This window comes from Equus asinus, chromosome 21 (genome assembly GCF_041296235.1).
Source record: "Equus asinus isolate D_3611 breed Donkey chromosome 21, EquAss-T2T_v2, whole genome shotgun sequence".
NCBI lineage: Eukaryota > Metazoa > Chordata > Mammalia > Perissodactyla > Equidae > Equus > Equus asinus.
This window is the reverse complement of record NC_091810.1, coordinates 79,159,143-79,176,027: the sequence shown is the minus strand read 5'-3', so window position 1 is coordinate 79,176,027 and position 16,885 is coordinate 79,159,143. Positions and strand designations below refer to the sequence as shown.

General features: G+C 40.8%; 1 protein-coding gene across 9 annotated transcripts in view; it reads left to right on the top strand.

Annotated features, from left to right (window-relative positions):
- The window catches only part of CPNE4 (copine 4), a 523,946-nt gene that overhangs the window by 457,182 nt on the left and 49,879 nt on the right, over positions 1–16,885 (top strand). The window lies entirely within an intron of this gene.

Below are 16,885 nucleotides of genomic sequence, written 5' to 3'. Positions count from 1 at the left end.
CCACATATGACAAAGACACAGCTAATATCATACTCAACAGTGAAAAGCTGAAAGCTATCCCTTTTTTTTCTTTTGAGGAAGATTAGCCCTGAGCTAACTACTGCCATTCCTCCTCTTTTTTGCTGAGGAAGCCTGGCCCTGAGCTAACATCCGTGCCCATCTTCCTCTACTTTATATGTGAGACGCCTACCACAGCATGGCGTGCCAAGCAGTGCCATGTCTGCACCCAGGATCTGAACCAGCAAACGCCGGGCCACCGAAAAGCGGAATGTGCGAACTTAACCACTGCACCACTGGGCTGGCCCCTGAAAGCTATCCCTTTAAGAACAAGAACCAGACAAAGATGCCCACTGTCACCACTCTTGTTTAATATAGTATTGGAAGTCCTAGCCAAAGCAATCAGGAAAGAAAAAAAGTGAAAGGGATACAAATTGGAAAGGAAAAAGTAGAACTGTCACTATTTGCAGGTGACATGACCCTAAAGAGTCCACAAAAACTATTAGAAATCATAAATGAATACAGTAAATTTGCAGGATAAAAAATCAACATACAAAAATCAGTTGTGTTTTATACACTAAGAACGAAGTAGCAGAAAGAGAAATTAAGAACACAATCCCATTTACAATCGCAACGAAAAGAATAAAATACCTAGGAATAATTTTAACCAAAGAGGTGAAAGACCTGTACACAGAAAACTATAAAATATTGTTGAAAGAAATCGAAGAAGACACAAAGGAATGGAAGGATATCCACACTGATGGATTGGAAGAATTAACATAGTTAAAATGGCCATACTTCCTAAAACAATCTATAGTTTCAATGCAGTCTCTATCAAAGTTCCAACAATGTTTTTCACAGAAATAGAGCAAAGAATCCTAAAATTTATGTGGAACAATAAAAGACTTGAATAGGCAAAGGAATCCTGAGAAGAAAGAACAAAGCTGGAGGTATCACACTCCCTGATTTCAAAATATACTACAAAGCTATAGTAATCAAAACAGCGTGGTACTGGCACAAAACAGACACACAGATCAATGGTACAGAATCGAGAGCCCAGAAATAAACCCACATATCAGTGGAAAGCTAATTTTTGACAAGGGAGCCAAGAACATACAATGGAGAAAGGAAAATCTCTTCAATAAATGGTGGTGGGAAAAGTGGACAGCCACATGCAAAAGAATGGAAGTAGACCATTATATTACACCATGCACAAAAATCAACTCAAAATGGATTAAAGACTTGAATATAAGACCTGATACCATAAAATTCCTAGAAGGAAACATTGATAGTGTGCTCTTCGACATCAGTCTTGTCAGTATCGTTTTGAATACCATATCTCACCAGGCAAGGGAAACAAGAGAAAAAATAAGCAAATGGCACTACATCAAACTAAAAAGCTTCTGCACAACAAAGGAAACTATCAACAAAATGAAAAGACAACCTAACAATTGGGAGAAGACATTTTCAAACCATATATCTGATAAGGAGTTAATATCCAAAATATATAAAAAACTCATACAACTCAACAACAAAGAAACAAAAAACCCAATTAAAAAGTGGGCAAAGGATCTGAGCAGACATTTTCCAAAGGAGAAATACAGATGGCCAACAGGCACATGAAAAAGATGTACAACATTTCTAATTACTAGGGAAATGCGAGTCAAAACTACAATGAGATAGCACCTCATGCCCACCAGAATGGCTAGAATTAACGAGACAAGAAATAATAAGTGTTGGAGAGAGTCTGGAGAAAAAGGAACTCTCATACACTGCTGGTGGGAATGCAACTGGTGCAGCCACTATGGAAAACAGTATGGAGATTCCTCAAAAAATTAAGACTAGAACTACCATAAGATCCAGCTATTCCACTTCTGGGTATTTATCCAAAGAACAAGAAAACACGAATGCATAAAGATATATGTACCCCTATCTTCATTGTAGCATTTTCACAATAGCCAAGACTGGGAAACAACCTAAGTGTCCATCAAAGGATGAATGGATAAAGAAGTTGTGGTATATATACACAATGAAATACTACTCGGCAATTAAAAAAAAAAAAAGATGAAATCCTGCCACTTGTGACATCATGGATGGACCTTGAGGGTATTATGCTAAGCGAAATAATTCAGACGGAGAAAGCCAAATACCCTATGATTTCATTCATAAGTAGAAGATAAAAACAACAACAAGAAACAAACACTTAGATACAGAGATTAGATTGGTGGTTACCACAGAAGAAGAGGGGTAGGAGGAGGGGAAAAAGGGTGATAGGGCACAAGTGTACAGTGACAGATGGTAATTAGTCTTTGGGTGGTGAACATGATGTAGTCTACACAGAAACTGGAATATAATGCTGTCCACCTGAAATTTATTTAATGTTGTAAACCATTATTACCTCAATAAAAAAAAAGAATCCAAAACAATTTTTGTGAATCTGACAGGAATGTCTGAATTTATTTTATATTGTCTTATGGCTAGGTGATTACTCCAACTTAAACACCCAGAAATAGCTTGGACATGGCAGCTGCAAAACTTTTCCTATAGATCATTTCATGTGATTGGTTGGGAGTGGATAGTTTCTCCACGCTTTTAGGATCTGTTTTGTTCCCTTGTTTTAAAACCTCCAAGTCTTGAAAACCTATGATGGTTACATAATTAAACAAGAGAAGAAGTAAATGAGCTTATGTTGGAAATACACAGTAATCAAGTTGCCTGGCTGTGCCAAGACTTCCTCTTGGCTGTCAGTGAGTCCCATATTGCCAGCTTGTGGTTTCCAGACTGATTAAGCCATACAAATGGAGTCATCTGTTCTTTTCTGGTCTTCAAGTGCTGTTTCTTCCTCAGGGACCCAACAGGAGGTTGTCTCCAGGCATCAAATTACAGCAGTCAATAACCCGTGAGCAGCATGGCTCATTTAGAGACAGAGAGACAGGCATTTTGTTACAAGAAACAATGATTACCTGTCATGGGTCCAGAGAATCGTGGTGTTTATTAAAGATCAAGAATGTGGGATTCAACATTCAACACGGCCAAGTACTAAACTATCTCTTGGCTTTCAAATCTGTTTTTTTCCTGTGATTCCCATCTCGGTGAATGGTACACTGAATTATCAAAGCCAGAAGCTCAGGGAGAATCTTCAATTTCTTCTTCCTCCTCTGCTTCTCCCTCAATCCCAGCATCTACTTAGAGATCGGCAGCTATTGGTTCCACTTCCTTAATACCTTCATAGTCTTTCCCATGTCACAGGTTTACTCCAGGCCCTCATTGGACTTCTATTTCTCCTCTTTTATTCATGTTCCACTTGGCAGCCGGAGTGGTCTCTCTACATTGCTAGTCTGATTATGTCATTCCTGTTTAAAATGCTTGACATCTCTGAATTGCCTGCAGAGGGTCAATCCAACCAAGGAATTCTATAGAATGCTGTGGGGCTTGGTAAATGCTGGGGTGGATTGACTCCATTAAAATAGTGCAATAGCTTCCTGTCTCAATGGTCGCATAATCAGTGCCCGAGAGTTAGAGAAAACATACCAAATACTCAATAAATACTCATTCCATGATGAATAAATAGGCATAGGGTATACGGAAAAGCACAGACTCTTTAACAAGAGATCAAGGTTCAGATCTCAACTTTACCACTTTCTAGCTGAGTAAACTCAAGAAAGTTACCTAATGTCCTTGGGCTCAATTTCCTTATAAATATTGCTATCAATACCTGCTAGCAGGTTTATTGTAAGGATTAAATGAGATGTACTTAGAGGACTTGGCCAATAAGTGCCTGACACACAGAAGTAACTCAAATGTTAACTGCATTAAAAACAAATAAATGGACAGGACAGAAAAGCATGTGTTTATTAGGCATCACCTATACAGGGTATTTTGCAAGGAAAATTGTGGAACTATGACCTCTGACCTGTAGGACTTAAACCCTACATTGTACATATCACCCCTATTCAGTCAGTCAAAAGCCATTTACTCAGGGCTCATCATTCAACTGGAATTCACCTTTTTCCATAGGGTTAAGGAATCTTTCCTCCATGTCAAATAAGGATTTTGCAGTTTTCAAAGTTGAGATTAATGTTTCCAGGGGAAAAGTCAACATCTGTTTGAGTTAGATCTGTATTAGGTAGAAATCAAATAGGAAGATTTTGGAATTTACCTTCCAATGCTTGGTGAGTCATTACCATCTAGTACGGATGCAATGACACAGGAGAACAGGAATCTAGAAGTGTGTGGTTCCATTAACAGGAAGTGTGATGCAATGATTCTTCCCAGAATTGATCAAGTATGATCCCACTGATGGATGGGAATGACGCTAGTGAAGAAAAGGGGAATTATTTAATTTCTCAGTCATTTCAAGAGTGGGACAGCAACTTGAGGACCACTGAGACCAATCTTTTTTTTCTCCATATGATATCCTTGAGCCCCTGAGAAATGAAGTATCCTGCCTAAAAAGGCAATAGTCATTCTGAGATCAAGAGCCCCCATCTTCTAATTCTGTCCACTAATGCTTCCACCAAGAGCTGTGCAGAACAATTGTTTTGTAACTCAATGAAAGGCAAGTCTTTATTCAGAATGTTGACATTTTCCCCAAAAGTGCTTCTCTTTTCAGTGTCTCTCCAACTGAGATGTGTGTAGACCTCTACTCTTTCTATTTCTTCTATTTCTTTTCACAGCACATGTTGTAGATATTGTGTATCAGACTCGAGCCCTAGAACAGTCTTTCTGTCTTATAACTCTGAGGTTATAAGGTTATGAGGTTATAAGTTAGATACCTAATCTAAATTAGAAATGAAATAGGCGTTCTATACCTGATCCCATGGATCCTCCAACACATTTGGAGGGAATTACTACTTAACATTTGGGAAAAGTGCCCCAAGATCCTTGCGTAAAAGGTCCCATTCACATGTTGTCTTCATTCACTCATTCATTCATCCAGCGAACAATAATTGAGTCCCTAATATGTACTCACTTTAATTTTATGTTTTTTCCACATGTGATTAATGTCTATTTTCACCACTGGATTATAAGCTTTATATGGGTGGAGATTAATTTATCTACCTTTCTCTTTGTCGCTCTATCTTCTGCACCTAACTCATTTCCTGAAACAGTGTAGGTACTCGATAAAGGTTTGATAATGAATGAAAGAAAACCATCAAATAGGAAAAATAAAAATCACAGTCATCTTTTCTGCCTTCTGCTATAAAATGTATCAGCCTCATCCAAAACAGGTTTCAGGAAATATGCAGAAAGGTGGAGATACAGATAAGAGAAAGAGAGAACACAGAGAGGAAAAGAAGAAAGAGAGAGCGAGAGAAAGGAGAGACCCTTATAATTTCAGAACTTTTCGAAGATGGCAGTGCTTCATCTGATATTTAAAATAGTATGCATCATACCCCAACAACCTACTGGACTGTCTTGTATTACTGAATATCTGTGCATTGAGTAGGGATTGTGTTCTCGTTTGCGATTCACATAAGGAACTTCCCTGAGTCCAACCATCCATCAGTCCCCTCATCAAATATCAGCTTCTCAAACAGATCTTCATCTATAAATTTGGTTGAAGACAGTGGTACAGGTTGAACCAATCCAGAATGACTCTGATCATGAAGATAGAGCTCTTATTCAAAGCTTGAGGCATAAGTCACTGTCAAAGCCTGCCTCTTCATGCCGCCCACACGACCATGGGAGTTTCAATCTTCCTAAAGAGCAGTGAGGTGAGAAGTTAAAAAGGTTTGGACAAGCATTTGGGAGCCTCTGAAGCTTATCTGAACTAACCAAGCCTCCCAACACCATAAATCTCTAGTGAAAGCTTCCAAGAGTGACACACTTCATTGTGGAATGTCTCTGGGCTTGGCTGCAGGCCAGAAGAGAAGAGATATGTGAACTGGCAAGATAAAGCCAAGATACCCACTGCCCTTTCCTCCTGGGCATCCCTCAGCCCAACTCTTATGAGCATAACATTTTAGGATTTTGTTTGTCTGCTTAGAGCAGTGCTTCATTGAAGGATCATTAGGAGCCAGAATGGCCCTTGAATGTTGTTTCCTGTCTGTAGTTGGGTTTCTTATTGAATTGAAGAACACAGTGTGAGCCAGGGTGTAATTGTAATTATTGCCACCATTGTCACAGACCACGGACTCCTGGGTTTTCTGTCCAGTGTTTCTTAATGTATCCAGAGACCACATGCACCCAGACTGGTGAATTGCTTACTTCAAAGGCAGATTCTTGGGACCCTCCCCAGAAAACTGAATCAGAATCTTTGAAGCCTGTGAATCTGCCACTTAACAAGCTCTCCTTGGACATACTAAATTCTTAGACATAAAATGTTGTTACTGTTCCTCCAATGCAAGCCACTCATTTTGCAGATTAGAACCGAGGCCCAGAGAGGTGGAGTGACTTGTCTAATGTCTCACAGCTGGTTAACATCAAATTCCATACCAGGACCCACACCTGTGCCTTCTCAGGTCTGTCCTTGTTTTACCACTACATCTTCCTCATCATCTCCTGGGGCATTCACCATGGCATAGCACAAGGTCCTGCAGAGAAGTGCTCTGAGATGTTTGCGCTGTCTCTTGGGCCTGTAATCTGAGGGGAGAGGAGATACTTAATTGGACAGACTATATTCTACTTCCGTGCAGGCTCAAGTGTAAACCAAAGGACAGAGGAAGCATCTCTGCATCCTTCAGCTGTCCCCTGGTCAGGCACCAGGGTGCTCTTCTGCTCTATTTGTCCTTACCTTTTGCTCAGGAAAGGGCCTGATATTAGTCACTTGTCCTTCTGTGTAAATAAGATAAAGATCTCATATATGTACGTATGCCATTTACCAGGTGCTGTTTTCTTCTTTGCTCTTGGAAGCCGTTGCTGACTGTCTGCAGTGAACGCTCCCAGACAGTCCTTGGTGCAACCTCCATTTTTGCCATTTCCACTCTGCATCACTGTTATCTATTTAAATGTCCATCTCCTGCACTATATCTCAGCATCTTGAGAGCAGGAGCTAAGTGTTTCATTTCTTTATCCCATTGCCTGCACAACTGCTAGTCCATGGTAGGTGATAAATAAATAATACGTATGTGTGAAATCAATCCTTGCAACAACCTAGTGAGTAGAGAGGAATTATCATCCCTACCTTAGAGATGAATAAACTGCACAATGAAAGGCAGAGTGATTTGGGGAGGATTATACAGTTGTCCAGCAAATGGAAAGGAGGAGATTTGAATCAAATTCTGAATGACTCCAAGAGTGCTGCTGATTCCCACCCATATCAGGTCACTAGCCAGTTCCCCCCAAGGTCAAGATGTTTCCTCTCCTGGAGGTACTGACATCTTTATGGTACCTACATCTTTAACCAACTCTCTAGTTTCAGAAAAGGAAATTTTGCCCCATTAATGGAAATGAAGTGAGATGAATGAAAAGTGTAAATTCAGAGCAGATTTAGAAGAAAAGACAGCAAAGTTGAGAGCAAGAGAGTCTAGAACCAGAAGAACAAGACATAAGGAGAAGATTGAGGTCGGTGGCACTGACCAGAGTCTGCAAGGGGAGCTCATGCTTTGGGATGCCCCTCCCACTAAGCACCTGGTCTGAGTCTCAAGATGAAAGGAAGCCCCATCAGTCTGGCCATGTGGTGCTGATAAGGAAGGTAGTGCAACCCCAAGATCAGCACAGAGCACTCTCTCATAGTGTCTGGACTTCATGTCCTTAGATGCTGCATGTTTCCTCTTAAGGCGGGGGTCAGTGTGTGAGGGCAGGACAGACAGAGGAAACAGGTGGTGGATGACTGTGCACAGACTCATTTACAGGGTTCACACCTGGAATTAAAACAAGTTGGCATACCCAATCTTTAGTGTAGATTTTAAAACAAAGATTGCTGGTAGAACCTACATTTTTCTTGGTCTTGCTCCATCAACTATGGCAGGACCTCTGACTCATGACCTTTAAAGTCCACCCTTCAATTATTTCTTTGAAAATTTCAAGCAGGTTCTTGTACATGCTCAGCCACAAGTCCTTTCAGCTACCTCACGGCGTGGGCCATGCCTCCGACCCTCTTCTGGTGCATCGTCTCCTGCTTTTGCTACCGTTGAAGTCAGCTGAGGGCCCTTCTCCACTTTCATTGTGTCAGAAGCTCACATGAAGCATTAACCCCCAAGCCAAGGGGAGTCATCTTCCATGGATCCCAGAGGGTTCAGCACCATTTTCTGTCTCTGGTGCTGTTGCCATGGTGCGTGGATGCCTTAGTGTATGGATGTCAGTGCTGCACCCTCTAGGTTGCCAGGCATCCCTGCTGCCGCTGCTCTCACCATCCCTCCACCCTCAGCCTCCAAGCAACATCTCTACTGCATGGAGATGCACCTGAGCCCTCAGGATCCCCAAATCTGCCTTCTGGGGCTCTTGGTACATCAAAAACATTCCCTCTGTTCTCCTGACCTACGTAAGACCCTGCTATTTTGTGAAAACTGCTCTTTCAAGCTGCCTTTTTACTTACAGCCCCCTTCCCAGAACTCAGACATGAATCCGCAGAGGCCTGGCCTGTAGAAAAACCTGAGTGATTGTCACCCAACTCTATTCAGCTCTGCCCCACTCCTCTAAAATCCAGTTCTTTGTTCCTGGACCCATCTTGGCAGCCTGCTGTCTCCTTACTTTAGGCTGAATCCCTTAGAAGATACTCAGGCTCTGAATATCTGGAAGATAGACATCTGCTAGTCCTGCACACCCATTCAGCAAGGTGAATGCCAGAGATGGGTGTGGCTGAGGCCCCAGCCCTGCCCACCACTTCTGGAGCTGTATCTACGTAATGTTTATGTGAGAAACTCTCCCTTCCATCTTGATCCTGCATCTTGATGTCCTTCTCACAGTCCCCACTCTACTCTGAAGATTTCTGTCTTCACTCCTTGTTGCATCCTGCCCTACCAAACTCAGAAATCTGAATCAGAATGGAGTTCGTATTACAAATGGAGCAGCTACTTTTAACTCCCATCCTAGCTGCTGGGTTGCTGTCCGAAGGTGATTGACAGGTCTGCAGTGAGCAATAATGATAAAGTGATGAGAAAATAATCAAGGGGGCATGGACCCTCTTCCCATGGACACACCCAGCCAAGGTGTGCCTGTGCCCAGTCACAACCATCAAATAAGCAATATATATTTGATATTATTTTCATAGATGTTTACAGTTCTGTGTGAACCACTAAACCAATTTTGTGTTAAGAGTTATCATTGAATTTTTACAAAAAAAGAAGTTATCCCAAATACTAAATTATGGATGAATAATTCTCACAGATCCCTAATCACAGCTATCCTGAAATATGATTATATGTATTTGCCTAAAATCTCTTTAAAAATGTTAGAATATTGTCTGATTTCCCAAAAGCTGCAGTTAGAGACTGGTCTAGACTGAGTGATAGGTGATCGCAGCTTGGTTTTTACATTACTGACTCTGTTGACATTTAATTTTGATGGTCTCCGTTTAAAATTCCACCTTTAAATGAGCTGGTAAGGCCCCTCCTGGATTAAGCATTTTGGGCAATTTTAAAGAATGCTTATTATCAAAGAGAAGATTAAAAATGTATATAAGTATATTCTTCCCGAGGAGAGGTCAGACATTCATGAATTTGTTGGTTATAAAAAAAGAAAAAGAAAAAAAAGCCTGCCATCGGAAAGGCACCTGGCAGGAGTATGTCGTGAAGCCGTGTGGTGTAATGAAAGGGCCCTGGAGGTGGAGAAATAAAGCCAGGGTCACAGCCCAATTCCACTCTGGCTCACTCTGTGCTTGGGAATAAGCCGCCTTCAGTTCTTTATTATACTTTAGGATCGTCATCTGTAAAAATGGACTCTCTTTCTCATGGGGCTCTTGTGAAGGTCACCATGAGACAATGAACAATTCACCTTTAGTTGTCCAAGGCATATAAAGATACCTAATGAAAGAAAACAAGGAGAGTAATGTTGTATTAATTAAGCGTTGGTAGTTAATTAAGAATGTTACTGCTTTAATATGACAGTCTCACACTTTGGAACAGAAGGTTGAAAAAGGAATAAAGCTGCTATGCCATTAAACTAGGGAATTCTGGATCTGGAAGGGACCTCAGAGAACATTCATTCTGAAAATCATGCCCCAGAGATCCGTTTTATAGAAAAGGAAACTGAGGCACAGAGAGGTTGAGAAGCCTTCCCAAGATCTCACAGCACTATCTAGAAAGCTGGGACTAGAACTCAGGTCTCCCGCGTCCCAGACCCCAATACCTGTGTCTGCAATCATTAAACTGCGTCCATAATCCCATTCCTATGATCCTATGCCTATACTCACATCTACAACCACGAAGGCATACTATCCTGTTTAATTGTCTCCTTTACTAAAGATTAATCAGATGATTGCTATACCTTCCCTCCCTTTGCAGTGTGGAAACAGCCAAACACTCAGAGAACTGCCTTTGACTTGACTCAGGGAGAAGCACCTTTCTCATTCACTCATCAGATATTTGTCTGAGTGCTCACTTGTGCCAAAGAACTGTGCTAAACCCTGATAAAAATCTCAGTACTCAGAAGTTTCCTTCAAGTAGTGGATACAGACCAACAGTGATGATGTAACTGGAGGTACGTTAAAGCAGATGTAAACACATTGCAGTGGAAGCTTAGGGGATGGCACGACTAAGGAGCTGGGAGAAATTCGACAGTGAATTCTACTTCACCTGGACAAATGCCAAGTTACAGTGTTAAAAAAACATTTAAAAAATCAAGGGAAGAAGCACAGATTTATTTTAACTGTGAGAATTCTGCATCGGTCAGCTGCTGTGATATAGTTTTATGATCACACTTTGGACAGCTCGCCTGGCCCTCCAGGGCCTAAATCAGATTGAGATCCTAAAAACTCTGATGTCAAAGTCAGTCATACTTTAAACACCCTGAATATTCTGTAACGGAAGTAGATAACTAGCCTCTCTGTTTCTCAGTGTCCTCCTCATCCATAAAGTGGAGATGATAATAATAGCACCCCACTGATAGGGTTGCTGTGAAGATTAAATGAGGCAGAACGTGTCAAATGCTTAGAACAACGCCTGGGACAAAGTAAGTGTTCAATAGATGCTGGCCTGTCAGGATGAGAAGACCTCTTGTCTGTCACTGAGAACTCACTTCTAAATGTCGAATATATGAGTGCGAGGGAGGAGGTGAGAACAGGTGTATCAGTCAGGGTTAACCAGAGAAACAGAACTAGTGGGAGATACTTTAAGAGATTTATGGCAGAGAGTTGGCAGTTGTCGGGACCGAGGGGACAAATCTGGAATGCCTGGAACAGGCCATCGGGAAGGGCAGGCTGGAACTCGTAGGCATAAGCTGAAGTGACAGTCCAAAGGCAGACTTCTTCTTCCTCAGGGAAGCCTCCATTCTGCTCTTAAGGCCTTTCAACCGATTGTATCAGGCCCACCCAGATTATTGAGGAAAATCTCCTTTATATTTTTAACAGCTTTATTGAGGTATAATTAATATACAAAGAGTTGTACGTATTTAATGTGTACAGTTTGATGAGTTTGGACATAAGCAAACACCATGATACCGTCACCACAATCACAGTAATAGACATATCCAACACCTCCCAAATTCCCTTGTGTCCTTTGATTGTTTTGGTTTTGTGGTAAAACCAATTAACTTGAGATCTATCCTCTTTAAGTTTTAAAGAGCACAATACTGTATTACTAACCATAGGCGCAATGTTGTACGGCAGATCTTATTCATCTAGCATAAGTGAGACTTGATACCCATTGAACAACAACTCCCCAATTCCCCCCACTCCTCAGGCCTTGGCGACTTCTGTTATATTCTCTGCTTCTCTGAGTCTGACTGTTCTAGATGCCTCATAAAAGTGGAATCAAGAAGTATTTGTTCTTCTGTGACTGGTTTTTTCACTTAGCATGATATCCACCTATATTGCCACAAATGGCAATATTTCCTTCTTTTTTTAAGGCTGAATAATATTCTAGTCTATGTATATACCACATATTCTTTATTCATTCATCTGTCTACAGACAGTCGGGTTGTTTCCAGATCTTGGCTATTACGAATAATGCTGTAATGAACACAGGAGCACAGATACCTCTTCCAGGTCCTGATTTCCATTCTTTTGGATATACACCCAGAAGTGGAATTGCAGGATCGTATGGTAGTTTCCCACCAACAGTGAATAAGGGCTCCAATTTCTCCATATACTCACCAACAATTATTATCTTTTGAGATTTTTTGGATAATAACCACCCTAATAGATAGGTGATATCTCATTGTGGCTTTGATTTGGATTTCCCTGATAAAGATGTTGAGTATCTTTTTGTGTATTTATTGACCATTTGTATATCTTCTTTGGAGAATGTCTGTTTAAGTCCTTTCTCCATTTTTTAATAGAGTTATTTGTTTTTTCACTATTGAATTATAGGAGTTCCTTATATATTTTGAAAATTAACCTCTTACCATACATACAGTTTTCAGATATTTTCTCCCATTCTATAGGATACCTTTTCATATTGCAATTGTTTCATTTGCTGTGCAGGAGCTTTTTAGTTTGATGTAGTCCCACTTGTCTATTTTTGCTTTTATTGCCTATGTGTTTGGTGTCATATTCAAGAAATCATTGCCAAGACCAATGTCAAGAAGACTTTCCCCTATGTTTTCTTCTAAGAGTTTTACCATTTCATGTCTTATGTTTAAGTCTTTAATCCATTTTGAGTTGCTTTTTGTGTATGGTGTAAGGTAGAGATCCAATTTCATTTTCTGCATGTAGATGACCAGTTTCCCCAACATCATTTGTTGAAGGGACTGTCATTTCCCCATTGTGTGTTCTTTGTTCCCTTGTCAAATATTAGTCAACTGTATATATGTGGGTTTGTTTCTTGGCTCTCTATTCTGTTCCATTGGCCAATAGGTCTGTCTTTATGCCAGTACCATGCTGTTTTGAGTACTGTGGCTTTGTAATATATTTTGAAATCAGGAAGTGATGACTCTAGCTTTATTTTTCTTTCTCAAGATTGCTTTAGCTATTCTGGTTTGACAAAATTCAACACCCTTTCATGATAAAAATGTACAATAAACTAAGTATAGAAATTATGTACCTCAACATCATAAAGGCCATATATGACAATCCCTCAACAACATGTTCAATAGTGAAACATTGAAAGCTCTTCCTTCATCAAAGATCAGGAAAAGACAAGGATGACCACTCTCCCCACTTCTATTCAACATAGTACTGGAAGTCCTAGCCAGAGCAATTAGGCAAGAAAAAGAAATAAAAGAAAACAAAATAGGAAAGGAAGAAGTAAAATTAACTCTGTTTGCTGATGACATGATTCTAATTGTAGAAAACCCTACAAACTCCAGCAAAAAAAACTGTTAGAACTAATAAATAAATTCAGTAAAGTTGCAAGATACAAAATCAACGTAGAAAAGTCAGTTGTGTTTCTATACACTAACAATGAACCATCCAAAAAGGAAATTAAGAAAACAATTCCAAATACATAGATGAAGATTATGAGGTATAGATATACAATAGAATATTATTCAGTCATGACAATGAAGGAAATTCTGCCTTTTATGACATGGATGGACTCTGAGGGCATTCTGCTAAGTGAGATAAGCCAGACAGAGAAAGACAAATACTGCATGATATTGCTTATATGTCAAACCTAAAACAGCCAAATTCATAGAAAAAGAGAGTAGAATCATGGTTACCAGGGGCTGGGAGGGTGGGAGAATTGTGGAGATGTTGGTCAAAGTGTACAAAATTGCAGTTAGAAGATGAATAAGTTCTGGAGATCTAATGCACAGCATTGTGATTAAAGTTAGCAATGTTGTAGTATATACTTTAAAGTTACTGAGACTAGATCTTAAATGTTCTCACTACAAAAAAGAAATGATATTTGAGCAATGTGATGGAGGTGTTAGTTAATGCTACGGTGGCAATCATATTACAAGATATAATTGTATCAAATCAACACATTATACATTTTAAACTTATACAGTGTTATACGTCAATTATATCTCAATTTAAAAAAGAAGATAATTTCCATTTACAATAGCATCAAAAAGAATGACATACTTAAGAAAAAACTTAACCAAGGAGGTGAAAGACTGCACCCTGAAAACTACAGAACACCGATGAAAAGAATTAAAAGAGACACAAATGAATGGAAAGACATCTCATGTTCATGATTGGAAGATTTAGTATTGTTAAAAAATCTATTCTCCCTAAGTGATCTAAAGAAAGATTCAATGCTATCTCAGTCAAAATTCCAATGGCATTTTTTTTAAAGATTTTATTTTTTTCTTTTTCTCCCCAAAGCCCCCCGGTACATAGTTGTATATTCTTCGTTGTGGGTCCTTCTAGTTGTGGCATGTGGGACGCTGCCTCAGCATGGTTTGATGAGAGTGCCATGTCTGCGCCCAGGATTCAAACCAACGAACACTGTGCAGCCTGCAACGGAGCGCACGAACTTAACCACTCGGCCACAGGGCCAGCCCCTCCAATGGCATTTTTTACAGAAAAAAAACAAAACCCTAAAATTCATGTGGAACCACGAAATCTCCTTTACTTTAAAGTCAACTGATTATGAACTGATTAATCATGTCTACAAAATATTTTCATTGCAACATTGTTTAATCAAATAACTGGGGACTGTGGCCTAGCCAAGTTGACACATAAAACTGACCATCACAAAGGCTAGTGAACAATAAGTTGACATAGCACCTTTCTTCTAGTGGGTTCAATGCAAATATAAAATCAGAGTAGGAGGGAGTAGCCCGCCCCTCAAGACACACTTATCCATGCATTCTCCAGACAGATCTGAGCACCCCAGAGACAATGCACATGCTACTGTCTTCACGTCCTGTTGCATGCGAACAGTGAACAGCTTCTCTGTGTCGCTTGGTATGTTCACTGAGCTTCAGAGGATCCTAGTAGTTTATAGTTTCAATCAAAGAATGGGACTTTTTACACAGAACAGACTAAGGAGACCTTGATTCTGAATTCCTGCTTCCATTAAGAGCCCTGTGGCATAACAGAAAACATATCAGCTATGGCACCAGACACTGGGATTCGAATCTGTCTTTATCACTTTCTAAGTGCCTAGTCAAGTCACCTAACTTCTCTAAGCCTGTGAATGACACCTGTGAATGGCAATAATAGTATTGTCATTTCAGAGTTATTGTAAAGGATTAAAGACCATAAACACAAATGGCCTGGGTTCATAAAAGATTATCAGTTAAGACAAGCTATGAAGTTCAACCTCTTTTAGTTCAAAGATACCTGGTGTTGTGTGGTCTTGGGAAACTTACTTCACCTCTCTGTGCCTTGGTTTCCTCATCTGTAAAATAAGCATAATGATAAATTGTTCTGGGGATTGAGTTGATATATCTGAAGCGCTCAGAACAGTACACAGTAAGTAAGTCTGGTACATAGTAAGCACTACATATGTTTTAATTACTATGATTTGCTGTTTTCTGTGGTAGCGGTGAAATCAGGGAGGCAGGAAACCTAGATTTTACTTCCAGTCCTGCACCGGCTGAACTTGCAAAAGTCATTTCACTTCTCTGCCATCGATTTCTTTCTCTGTAAAATGAGAGAGTGACTAGACCATCTGTCGAGCTCAGACATCTTCAGACTGTATAGCAAACTCCACTGTGAGATGTAAGAACTCTTTCCGGCTTGGAGAGAGTTTTGAGCTGCTGATCTCTGACAGATCTGTCAAGCCTTCTGTACTGATTCACGCCAAGAACCCTGCCTCGGTCTCAGCTTTTCTGCAGGGCAGTTGATCTGTTTACTTTTCACCAAGATGTGTTCCTCTGTCAGCTGCATCGGAGCTGTCACAAGCCAGCCTTATGGCAAGGGGAGAGGGAAAGACAGTGTTTTTATTTTTCTGCCTCACTGTGTCTTCCTTCCTTTGGGATCCCTTCTGAGAAAGGTCAAAACAAAATTCTGCAACTGCCGTGATAAGAAATGCCAGCCGATTGAAGGCGCAGGGCCCACATCTGCACTGGGACCTGCCCCTGGGAGGCCGTGACTGGAGTCCTGTCAAGCTTGACATCCTCCAGCCAGGGGAGGTTCAGTGCTCTCCCCCTTTCTGCCCCAGCGAGAGAGTGCATTGCAAACATCTTGAATGGTGTGGTTGGCAGGTGGAAGGAGGAACAGTAGCTAACTGAAGCATGGCAGGAAATCTAAGGGAGGGCAAAGAAGGAGTGACGTGCTTTTTGCTTAAGATTCTGTGATAAACCAAAGTCCTAGTACATCCCCTCTTGCTTTGTCTATTACCTGCTGTGGCTAACAGAGGCAGGAAGGTTTCCCCTTTTCCCCCAGCGGAGGGGACTCCTGCCCTCCTTCCCAATGCAGGGGAGGGTTAAAAAGGCTGCTTGCAAGCCTTCTCTCCTATTCACTTTGGTGCCCCTGGCCTTTTTATTTGCTCCTCCCAAAGGGAGAAGAATGACTATCTGAGAGTCACTCGGGCATTCCATGGCTGTATGTACAATGTGGCTCAGTTATGAGCCTTAAAGACAGGGCCCCAGGAGCCACCCTTCTTCCTTTCGCTCTGTCCAGACCCAGCGAGCTCGCTTCTTTTTCTTGCTCCAGCTAATAAATGTGTGGGTGTCAGGGCCAGTAAGGAGGGACTGGCAAACAGAGAAAACACCTGGTTGTAAGTAACTGCAGATCGATCAACAGTGTTCGACGATACGAGGTTCACGGTGCACATCCTGAGCGATTTTTCCAAATGACTGACTCATTGATTGGTTCCACTGTCCATTGGAATAAATGAGGTAGAAGTTCATCCTGCCTTGAATTAGAAAGGGGTTCTCATCACTCCTACCAAAGCTACGTTGCGTTACTTAGCATTTCACCCAGAATGAGCTAAGCCTTTCATTGACTTTGTTT